This window comes from Anomaloglossus baeobatrachus, chromosome 7 (assembly GCF_048569485.1).
Source record: "Anomaloglossus baeobatrachus isolate aAnoBae1 chromosome 7, aAnoBae1.hap1, whole genome shotgun sequence".
NCBI classification, from domain to species: domain Eukaryota; kingdom Metazoa; phylum Chordata; class Amphibia; order Anura; family Aromobatidae; genus Anomaloglossus; species Anomaloglossus baeobatrachus.
Genome location: NC_134359.1, coordinates 184,679,860 through 184,692,443, shown reverse-complemented (window position 1 = coordinate 184,692,443; position 12,584 = coordinate 184,679,860). Strand labels below are relative to the sequence as shown.

General features: G+C 43.8%; 1 protein-coding gene across 4 annotated transcripts in view; it reads right to left on the bottom strand.

The window, feature by feature from the left end:
* Positions 1-12,584, bottom strand: part of HECW2 (HECT, C2 and WW domain containing E3 ubiquitin protein ligase 2) — a 453,200-nt gene that overhangs the window by 248,752 nt on the left and 191,864 nt on the right. The window contains exon 1 of one of the 4 annotated variants that reach the window (XM_075317835.1): positions 5,827-5,877. The exons of the other annotated variants lie outside the window; for them this stretch is intronic. The gene's annotated coding sequence lies outside the window, so the exon portion shown is untranslated. Of the gene's footprint in view, positions 1-5,826; positions 5,878-12,584 lie in introns of those variants that run through there. 4 annotated transcript variants of the gene reach the window in all.

Sequence of the window (12,584 nt, the reverse complement as noted above, 5' to 3'; positions counted from 1 at the left end):
CTGGTGAGAGATTCCCTTTAAAGAGAATCTGTCACCAAAATTTTGATACCTGATCTGAGGGAAGTATAATATAGAGACAGGGACACTGATTACAGCAATGTGTCACTTACTGAGCTGCTTAGTGTAGTTTTAATAAAATCACTGTTTTAACAGCAGAATATTATCTTTAGATAACTAGTAAACCTGCTGTCAAGTACTCAAGCATATTCATAAGCTCTGTATAACCCGCCCCATCACTAATTGGCAGATTGTGTATACAATGTACTTGGGTACAAAGCTGTCAATCAGTGATGTGCGTGGGGTTATACAGAGCTCAGCATTCAGAGAACTGGAAAATCTACAGCTGAAAAAATAGTGATTTTATAAAAATAACAGCAAGCAGTCTATTAAGTGAAATACCCCTGTTATAAGGGTCTCTGCTCCTACATTATGTTTCTCTCAGATTAGGTGGCAACATTTTGAAAGCAGGCGTGTGACCGCAAATATGTGATATGCATACATGTGGTCACATGTAGACTAGAAGTGCGCAGCCTCTCTCAACACAAGTGAATTGAGCGAGGCTCCATATGTCTAGCTGGAGTGTGGCTGAAAGTAAGCAAATCGCATACTTGTGGTCACATGACTGACAACTCCTAGGAACTGGCGAATTCTGACAGCACCCACACTACGCGCTGCGAAGATTCACTAGACTGCAGTCACATACAATGCCTGCAAACTTGTATCCTAAGCCCAGACAACCCCTTTAAAGATCCATTTAGTTTAGACAAAACAATAATCTGGGAATAAGCATTTGCTTAAGACTACTGGCCTGTCTAAACGCAGGAACGACCTGTTAACGATCAAAATTACTTACCCAATCGTTGATTGTTGTCCAGTCTTTCCTATCCCGATTATCGCTGCTGCTGCAGGACGCAGGTTGTTCGTCGTTCCTGCAGCAGCACACATCGCTATGTGTGACACCGCAGGAATGAGGAACATCACCGTACCTGCGGTCGCCCGCAATGCGGAAGGATGGAGGTGGGCGGCAGCGATTTGCCCGTGACGCACAACCGACTAGGGCGGGTGCTTTCACCAGCGACATCGATAGCGATGTCGCTGTGTGTAAAGCCCGCTTTAGGGTACATACACATGACCATCCCATTTTTGCGGTCTGCAAAAAATGTTCCTGTTTTTCCACAGATGCATGTGTGTGACATTCGTGTGACATCCGCATCTGTTCTTTTCCGTATACAGTTTTGTTTTATATCCGTGTGTCTTCTGGGTTTTTTTTCGGACAGCAAAAAAAAAAAAAGGAAGGAGAGTTACATACAGTCAAAAGCTAGAAAGATAGATAGCTGGATAGATAACTGGATAGATAGAGAGAAGGAAAGATAGATAGCTAGATAGCTAGATAGACTGACAACATCAGAGCAAGCTTTGGCCCACAATCACCACAGCCCCTCACCATAGCTACTCAGCCCTCTTCCTCCAAATCCAGCTTCTCCACCATGACAGAAAACAATCAAAACAATCTTTCCACTCTACTCTCAAGATCACATCTAACCACCTGTGCACTGGACCCGCTCCCATCGCACCTCATCCCCAACATCACCGCAGTCCTCATCCCAGCCCTAACCCATCTCTTCAACCTATCACTAACAAGTGGTGTATTCCCCTCATGCTTTAAACATGCCTCCATTACACCCATCCTCAAAAAGCCCTCCCTTGACCCATCCTCTGTGTCAAACTATCGCCCCATATCCCTTCTCCCCTATGCCTCAAAACTACTGGAACAGCATGTCCATCTTGAACTGTCCTCATACCTCTCCTCCTGCTCCCTCTTTGACCAGCTACAATCTGGCTTCCGGCCACATCACTCTACTGAAACTGCCCTAACCAAAGTCACCAATGATCTACTAACCGCCAAAGCCAAGCGACACTACTCTATCCTCCTCCTCCTGGACCTGTCCTCTGCCTTCGACACAGTAGACCATTCCCTCCTACTACAGATTCTCTCATCTCTGGGCATCACAGACTTGGCCCTATCTTGGATCTCCTCATACCTAACCGACCGAACTTTCAACATCTCCCATTCTCACACCACTTCCTCATCACGTCCCCTATCTGTCGGTGTCCCCCAAGGCTCAGTTCTTGGACCCCTGCTGTTCTCCATCTACACCTTCGGCCTGGGACAGCTCATAGAATCCCACGGCTTTCAGTATCATCTCTATGCCGATGACACACAGATCTACCTCTCTGGACCTGACATTACCTCTCTACTAACCAAAATTCAACAATGTCTGTCTGCTATTTCATCCTTCTTCTCTGCGTAATTCCTAAAACTTAACATGGACAAAACAAAGTTCATTGTCTTTCCTCCTCCTTACTCATCTCCTCCAACAAGCCTTTTCATCAAACTTGATGGTTGCTCACTCTCCCCAGTCTCACAAGCTCGTTGCCTTGGAGTAACCCTCGACTCTGCTCTATCCTTCAAGCCCCACATCCAAGCCCTCTTCACCTCATGCAGACTACAACTCAAAAATATCTCCCGAATCCGTGCTTTCCTTAACCAAGAATCAGCAAAAACATCCACAACCTGTCTCCTCCCTACATCTGTGACCTAATCTCCCGGTACCTACCTGCACGCAACCTCAGAGCCTCACAAGATCTCCTTCTCTACTCCTCTCTTATCTCTTCTTCCCACAATCGCGTACAAGATTTCTCCTGTGCCTCCTCCATACTCTGTAACGCTCTACCTCAGCATATCAGACTTTCCCCTACCGTGGAAAGCTTCAAGAGGAACCTCAAGATCCACCTCTTCCAACAAGCCTACAACCTACAATAGCCCTCAGTCCAGTACACCACTGCGCAACCAGCTCTGTCCTCACCTATTGTACCATCACCCATTCCCTGTAGGCTGTGAGCCCTCGCGGGCAGAGTCCTCTCTCTTCCTATACCAGTCTGTTTGGTACTGTTAATGATTGTTGTACGTATACCCTCTTTTACTTGTAAAGCGCCATGGAATAAATGGCGCTACAATAATAAATAATAACAATAATAGTAAATAATAATAATACATAATGAGAAAGACATATGTAATGTCCCACTCCCCTGTATTTTGTAATCTTGCTCCCTTTAGTGCCTTTCATGTGGCACTAAAGGGTGTTTAGCCTTGTACTTAGCCAAGAAATAAATAATTTTAAAAACCGACGTGGGGTTCCCCCCAAATTGGATCACCAGCCAAGGTAAAGCGGACAGCTGTGGTCTGGTATTCTCAGACTAGGGACAACGGTTATTGTCCATCCATTAGATGCACCAATCCTGGCTCTTTGCACCAGCTCATCCCATGCTCTGGTGTGGTGGCAACCGGGGAAATATAATGGGTTGAAGCCATCTGTGTAATTGCACCTGGTATCAAGCCCTGACATTAGTGATGTCACGGTGTCTATCAGGTAACCGACATCACTAACTCAGATAGTAATAAAATAAATAGACAACAAATTTTTATTTGAAAAAAACCCACTCTCCAAAACATTCCCTCTTTCACCAATTTATTGAAAGGTAAAAAAACCAAATCCGGGTCCGGCGTAATCCAATAAGGGGGTCCCACGATGATCCATACTCACTGTCCCAGTCAAAGAACATCAGAATGTTCCCCATTGGCTGGGAGAGCAGTGCAGTGACCTGAGCTAACATCATTAGGTCAGGCCATGTCACCGCAGGGCATTACAAGCGCTGACATCATGAGATTTGCTAGGTACATTGCCTGCGTTGATCAACTCTGCTGAGTTCAATGACTGCCGTGTTGTCTCACGAGTGGCCCGTGACTTCACCACTAGTCAAAGCCTTGGGCCGCTTGTGAGACTTGAGGTGATATCGCTGTGGGCATGGAAGTCAGTGACTAACGCTGGCGATATGAGTTCAGTGGACTTCATCACCGCAGGTAGTGAACTTTGCTAACCTCCTGAGAGCAGCACAGTCATCCCCGCAGCTGCTCGCACACCGCTGTGAGCCGCTGCAGGGCTAGCAAGGGGGTGGGACACAGACTGCAGGTGCAGCGAAAGAAGGAAGCCACACGGAAATGCTTCCACGTGGCTTCAGGAAATTTTGCGAACCTATTGACTTGTATTGTGTCACGTTCCACATTTGCGAAACAGAATACATGTTCCATGATAACAGAATGGACATACGGTCACCAATGTGTTTTTTGTAGGAACTGATGGCATACGAAAATTGTTTGAATTGTTGAGGATGTCAGTCTTAGGTCATTACTCTAAGTACTTTCTAGCTTTGTTATTTACATGCACGCAAACATTTAAGACTACTTTTCTATAAGTAAAAATGACTTTTAAAGTCTACCACACCTGCCAATCATTTGTCTGTCCACATATCATATCATATGTTCCTGGAACTGAAAACCTGCAGACAGACTTTTTGCTAAAAGCCCAAAGCCTGGCACTGTTAGGCAGTATTTCCATGGCAACCAGACTATTACATTTGTTCAGTTTAGCTAGTGTTCCCATGTTCACAGATTCCATCATATTTTCAAGAAAGAAAACATTCTTCAATTCTAAACATGAATTTAGATCCGACATAGTATAGTTAGTATAATTAGAACTGCTCAAACCACCTCGCAGCTCTAGCCTGTCAATTCTGCAGTGACCAGAGCTGGTTTCCAACCAGTTCTAGAATTGACTGTCAGAAAAGGACGAAGCGAGATACCTTGCCACAGGGCTATCAGGAATCATCTTTGTATCCTATTTGGCAACATGTTTGATAAAACGTCACACTGACACTGTCACCGGCAGTCACTAGCCCATCCTAGACTCTTATAGTCCCACTATGGTTCAGTTCTTGTCGCTTCACAACTTGCCGTCATAACAGAGCTATGACCACTATGCTCCATCTATATTCTACTGTACACTTTTATAAAACTTCCTGTCAGGGTACCGGTATCTTGATAGCAAGGATACAGCTGAAAAATATGACCGAATACTAAAAATGTGTATGAGAAGAGAGTATATGCAATTATCACTACATCCCAAGCACTGCCATTTCCATGGTCAAAGGGGTTTCCACGGTAGGTTTCGTTCCCACAATGAGGTTTTGGGGAGTTGCTGACACTGTGTCTTACTGATGGGATGCGATTTCTAGAAATCTCCTGCCCACTGCTTCCTCTATACTTTGTGTATACAGACCTGTGGTGTGAGTGTGAAATCCACAACTGTCAATGTCTCCCGTGGGTACATTGAGTTTTATGTGCAGATTTTCTACATAAAATTGCATTTGATTTGGAAAATCTGCAGGTAAAAACCAATGTAATCCGCACATGACTGTAGAAATAAAGATTTGTCAAAGTCAAATACAGGAAGTATAACAAAATACATAAGGTTTATTGAAAATATGACATACAAATGAAAAACGAAAACTGGAGCATCAAACCTGTGATAAAAGCCCATGAAAAAAAACAAAAATGTAATGGGAAAAAAACACAAGTTACCTAATTTACCTAGAAAATCTGCTGCTCAGCAATACTGATGGTGGGCATGTAGTCTGATAGTACAAGACCGCTGGGGCTGGTGATTCGCTTTAGGGGTCCGGTGAGCTATACAGAATGTCATTGCTGCAGCCAGGTAAACAGAGGCGAGAAACACCAGCAGACACGACCAAAGTAAAGGCGCTGGAATGGTGTGAGTTAAATATGCAAGCATACATGTTTACGTATATTATCACTGTCAGTGGCTGTGGGCGATTCTTTTGGAAACCCCTTTACATTAGAATGACCTATCGCTCTACAGAGAGAAAGAGAAAGCAGATTTTTTTTCACATTTTCACATTTGCACTTACCAAATATTTCCAGAATATTTTTTCTCTGTGTGCGCCATTCCCACAAATTAATATATGACCTGCTAAAAGCATCACAGGTCCCTTAACATCATAAGCATTTTCTTTCCATTATCAAAAAAGGTTTCCCTGATGTCCTCCATTGATTCCCATGGTTATACGAGGCTATGCCCCTGAGCCACTCCAGCATTGTATAAAAACAGAGGGCTGGCCACGTCACAACTCTATGCTCCTTTACTGGTTTGAGATCGAAAAGCCCCATAATAAATATGTAATCAGCTGTATACACTACAGAGTAAAGTTCACGAGCACCTAGTCTATGTCATTTCCTTAGATAAAGCATGCATGGACTCCAATTCATCCCAGCTCGCTGGTACAGGATGTAATAGCCCATCCTCCCAGTTTCCTTCCTCTGCCATGGGAACATGCTGGACTATTTGTAATGTGAATCATTGTGGTGGTAACCTATAAGCTGCCCTACAGTAAACTCTGTATGGTTAACCTTTAGGATGATTATATCACAGACTGTTGTTTGCTATTTCTATGCATTTATAGAGGACCTTTCATGAGTTAGAATGTTAAACTGGTCACCAGGGCCGGGATAAGGTATTTTGGTGCCCTAGACACACGAAGAAGATCGTGCCACCCTAGCCCCCAAGGAACCCTCAGCCCCCAAGTAAAGGAATGGATCAGAGACCAAGTTAAAACAATCTCAACACATCCCCCTCTCTTCCGAAGGGGGAATTGTTATCTTTTTCTCCCCAAAATACCAGCAAAGTAAACAAAAATGATGTACTTTAGGAGTGAAGTTCAACAGAAGGTACATTTATGAAAGTTATATATGGAATTATTTATTGTTTGGGAATCATTTACACAATACAAAGGACAAATAGTGATATTTGCCCTATCATTCCATATTATAATGTCAGACCCAAGGTCTGTTATGGAAACTAAAGTAACTTAACTATAGTGGGGACTAATTGGTTTCAATTAAGGTGTCCAGCAATTGGCAGATACCCTTATAAAAACTAAACAGACCTCATTATAAAGGAATATGTATGATGGTTTTTATGTCTGTCATGCGACAAATACAGTTTGCAACAAAGCCGATGGTAATTCAGGTGCTCTATTTCTGTACTGATGTTGGTTCTGGTTCCATATTTTTGTAAATGATAGTGGTTTTGTTTTCACATAATGATGGTGAATGATGGTGGACTTTGTGTCATATTCCTGGATGGTTCTGATGATGTATTCATATAGTGATGGTGGTTTCTGGTGCTGCATTCATGTACTACTGATATCTCTGGTAATGTATTCATTTAGTGATGATTGTGGTGCTGTATTCATCACCCATCAGTACATGAATACAAAACCAAAATTATCATCATCAGCACATAAATAGAACACCAGAACCATTAATAGTACAAAAATACAGCACCATAAACAGTAAATAAATAGCTCACTAGAACCACCATCAGTACGTGATTATGGCACCAGAACCACCATCAGTACATTAAGGCATCACCAGAACCTCAATCAACACATCAATAAATCATGAGAACTTCCGTCTGTTAATAATTACAACACCAGTATCATCACCAGTACATGTGTATGTCACCAAAACATTACAGTTGTATATCATGAACCTACAACTCCCAGTAAGTGCGCTTAACAATGGTAAGGAGAGGCTGGGAGTCAGTAATTATCAGAGTGCGGACCATACAGGAACCACAGTACTGATGAGATGTAGTCAATATCAACAGGTAAACATTTAGATCCAGGTAGTCTATAAGAAAATAGTTAGTCATCTCACCAGATCCAAAAGTTCATTCAATGTCCTGCAGGATAAGGTGTGGTGCTCGGACAAAGATCTCTGGGCCAACTCCCAGGTAACACAGACTAGTATAATTAAGTCCCAAGTATCCGGCATCCAAAAAGAATGTAGAACGAAGAGGACTGTTCACACCAAAGGGACATTTTCTGCAGCTTTTATTCACATTAAAAGCATTGCTGACGCGTTTTGAGCTGACAGTAGCTCTTAGTTGTAGCAACTACTACTAAGCTACTACTATGCTGCAACTAAGAGCTACTGTCAGCTCGAAACGCGTCAGCGATGCTTTTAATTTGAATAAAAGCTGCAGAAAATATCTCTTTGGTGTGAACAGTCCTCTTCATGCTACATTCTTGTTGGATGCCGGATACTTGAGAGTTAATATTCAGATTCAGGTACCTTATAAGGAACATCTTCTCTGATTAAGTTGTTTCTTTTTTTTCGTCTCCATCATGTCTATGATGACTTTTCATATCCACAGCTTGTCTTTCCAGATTCTCTCTTCTCTGGTCTTCTGCAGAACATCCTTACACTGTTCCCTTAAAAAATAAGAGTGTTCCTAAAATCCACTCAGCGTAACAATATCTGTCCATATAATGTCCTAAATAAGCCTTCTATGGTATATGTTCTTCACACTGTCCACCTTAATGATCTACTGTATATCCACCCCACTGTCTGCCATTACCAGCTATAATCACATACTCTCCGGCCTTATGAATCATCCATGGCCTATACAGTTGTCCCCTCTCCACCAAACCTATCCCTTACACTGTCTTTATCTCCACATTGTCCCCCTGCCATGCTAACCACTTTCCATACTGTAACCTCATTTCACACTGTCCCTCTCCATATCCATCTGTGCCCCCTCTTCATACTATGGCTTCATATTGCCCACCACGTTGTCCTCTCCAAACTGTACCCCCTCCTCTTACTGTCCCCCTACAAGGTATGATGGTCTCCACTGCCGTTCATACTATATGATATCCACAACAGCCCCCAATTTACACTATGATCTCCATCACGGCACCCCATGCAGTATTATATCCACCAAAGTTCCCCAATATAGAGTATGATGTCCATCAAAGCCTCCTATACAGTATAATGTCCTCAACAGCCCCAATATAGTATGGTCACCACAGACCCCTTTCCAGTATTATGTCTTCACAGCCAAGGTATAATGTCCCTCACAACTCCCAGTATAATGTTCCCCACAGTTACCCATATAATAAGATGGCCCCACAGCCAGCCCCTCTTGAAATGTTTCTACGGCCAGCCCCACGTATGTCCCCACGGCCAATTCCACGTATGTCTCCACAGTCAGCCCAACGTATGTTCCACAGCCAGACCCTCGTATGTCCTCACAGTTAGCCCCACGTATGTCCCCACAGAGCCCCATGTATGTCCCCACAGTCAGCCCCTTGTATCTCCCCAAAGGCAGCTCCATGTATGTCTCCACCACCAGTCCCCCTTATGTTCCCACAGCCAGCCTCTCATATTTTAACAACCAGCCCTTCATGTCGCAACAGACAGCCCCTCTTGTCTCTTCAGCAAGCGCCTCATGTCCTTACAGCAAGCCCCTCATATCCTTAAAGCAAGCCCCTCTTATGTTCCCATAGCCAGCCCCTCATATCCCCACAGCCAGCTCCACATATCTCCAAAGTTGGCCCCTCTTGTAATGTCCCCTATTCTGTGGCAAAGAAAAAATAAAAAAAGCTTATACTAACCTAATCTGGGCTCCCCATCCACTGTAGCTGCTGTCTCTTCTTCTATCCTGTACAGCAGAGGGTGCTGGATGGCGCAATGACATCACTGCGTGTGCAGTCTCCCTCAGGGTGCAGGCTGGAAGTGACCTGTGTTCTGTTGGAGAACCTGGAGGGGCAGAGAGCTGATTACAGCTCCTGTCCCAGGTGACACTCACAGCAATTGTCAATTGTGTTTGTGTCTGATAAACGCAAATACAATTTAGTGCAGGGATGGAGCGCAGGCAGAGAGAGAGGCGAGTGGTGTCATCGATACTGCTCATCTATGTGCCTGCGTTGCGGTTGTCAGTGTGCTGAACGCCTGCAGCTGGAGTAAAGTGCTGGGCAGCCGCATATATTCAGCAATGTCATTTTTTCCCCCAAAGTGTGCCCACCTCACGGAGGCAAGAGGTACTGCCCTAGGCGTGTACCTACCCTTCATTCTGGCGCTACTGGCCACAATATGAAATAATGTCTGTAGAGTTGATTAAAACGTCTTTTTTGTTCTCATCTAGCGGAGGTATTAGCTGGTAAAGATTAGATTCTAATTTATGCTAAATCCACGAGATTTGTCTCTATAGGTATGTACTGGCTGCTCAAATATCCCCACCCCGGGGTGTGGCATTGTTGACATAAAGTCCAGATGGATTCATTGTGTGTAGAGGTAAGATGTACTTCTGTGTGAAGCTCCATGCTTGGACTTGTGTGCTGGATTAACAATGTAGTGCCTTTGCTAGGACTGTGTATCCTGTTTCCCTGCAAATAAAGGCTGTTTATTTTCCTTTTGTGTGACTTGCTTTATGGAGACTTAAGCTGGGTTCACACATAGCGACAGCGACGTCGCTGTTACGTCACCATTTTCTGTGACGCAACAGCGACCTTGTAAGTTGCTGTTATGATCGCTGCTTAGCTGTCAAACACAGCAGACGCAGCAGCGATCATAACGACACGTGTCGCTGTGCTACATGTACAGAGAGCAGGGAGCCGCGCACAATGCTTAGCGCTGGCTCCCTGCACTCCTAGCTACAGTACACATCAGGTTAATTACCCGATGTGTACTGCAGCTACATGTGCAGAGACCAGGGAGCCGCGCACACTGCTTAGCGCTGGCTCCCTGCACTCCTAGCTACAGTACACATCGGGTTAATTACCCGATGTGTACTGCAGCTACATGTGCAGAGAGCAGGGAGCCGGCACTGGCAGCGAGAGCGGCGGACGCTGGTAACGAAGGTAAATATCAGGTAACCAGGGAAAGGTCTTCCCTTGGTTACCCGATGTTTACCCTGGTTACAGCTTACCGCAGCTGCCAGATGCCGGCTCCTGCTCCCTGGTCGCTTCATTTCGTCGCTCTCTCGCTGTCACACACAGCGATGTGTGCGTCCCAGCGGGAGAGCGACGACCAAAAAATGAAGCTGGACATTCAGCAACGAGCGGCGACCTCACAGCAGGGCCAGCTCGTTGCTGGATGTCACACACAGCGACAGTGACGGGACGTCGCTGCTACATCACAGAAAATGGTGACGTAGCAGCGACGTCGTTGTCGTCGTTGCTGTGTGTGACACCACCTTTAATGAAGCAGCCTGGACGTTTTGTTTAAAGTCACCTCCGTGATTATCTCTACGCCGCTGAATTCATCCTTCCTTCAATAGATATGAAATTTGCCAGTGTCGTATGCTGAAAAACAGCCCCATCATGTTCACCACCTTCAAACCTCACTTTGGTATGGTGTTTTGGGGGTGATATGTAATGACTTTTGGCCTCCAAACATGATGTGTATTATGGCATTCAAAGAGTTTAATTTTGGTCTCATTTTAGAAGACTATATTTTCTCAGTATTTCATATTTTCTCAGTATTTCACAGGTTTGACTAAATGTTGATAAGCAAACTTTTAATGAGCTTCAACATGCTTTTTGTTCAGCAATGGAGTCTTGCGTGGTGTGTATACAAGCTGTGGAGGTTGAGTGCATTATTTGTTTTCTCTGAAACAACTGTACCTGCTGATTCCAGGTCATTCTGTAGCTTTCCAAAGGTGGTCCTGGGCTGTTGGACAATTCTTCTCATAATTCTTTTCAGTCTTCTGTCTGAAATCTTGCGGGAAGCACCAAGTCGTAGATGGTCTATGGTGAAATTATGTTCTTTCCACTTCAGAATTATGGCCACAACAGTGCAATAAGGCTAAAAAGGTCTTGATACAGCTCACCAGTTTAATCCATCATGAGATGTTTTCTTGAGTGACATCTTGGTAATGAGACACCTTTTTATAGGCCATCAGTTGTACGAGGTGATATTTTTCATTAAGTGGAAGGACTGCTTTCTAATTACAGATAAATTTCATCTGATGTTATGACATTCCATGGCTTTTGGCACCTTTCTTTTTTCATGTGTTCAATATTTTTTTCCTGTCTCATTTCTTTCTATTACGCATAACTGTCAACGGCCATTTTAAGCTAAATGTGACGGCCCTAGTCAAATCGCAGCTGCTACATAGTTTGAAGCCGGGTAAGTACTGACATGGGGAAATTGGCTAAGCATCCCCGTTTTCTTTGACACCTAAAAATGCTGAAGGCTGAGAATACAATAATAGCATTTCAGGAGTATTAAGATCTCCACATGAAATGTAAAAAAAGAAAACAGGCTAGCAAAATTAGCTACTGAAATGCAAATCACCAGCAACAGAAAAAAAACATTTTTTTAAATACATCAATGCCAAAAATAAAGCAACAGATGGTATTGGCCCCTTAAAAGATGGTAAGAGGCTAAAAGGATAATTTTAGAGTACAAAGAAAAGGCTGAGATATTCAACAGGCACTTTTCATCTGTGTTCACCAATGAACTGACTGTTCCAGTGAACATTCAACAAGGCAAAAGTCAAACATCATCATCTGAAATAAGTAATTTAGCACCAGAAGAAGCACATCTGTGTCTGAGCAAATTAAACATTGACAAATCCCTTGCAGCCAAATGGCATTCATCCACAGATATTGAAAGAATTGTACTCAGCAATTGACATTACACGGTATCTCATCTTCTTAAGCCCCCAACACACGCTTCAATATATCTCACAATCCGTCGTTGGGGTCAAGTTGTAAGTGACGCACATCCGGCATCGTTTGTGAGGTGTCTGCGTGTGACATCTACGTGCGATCAGGATTGAACGCAAAACCGTTGATCGCAAACACATCGTATCTTT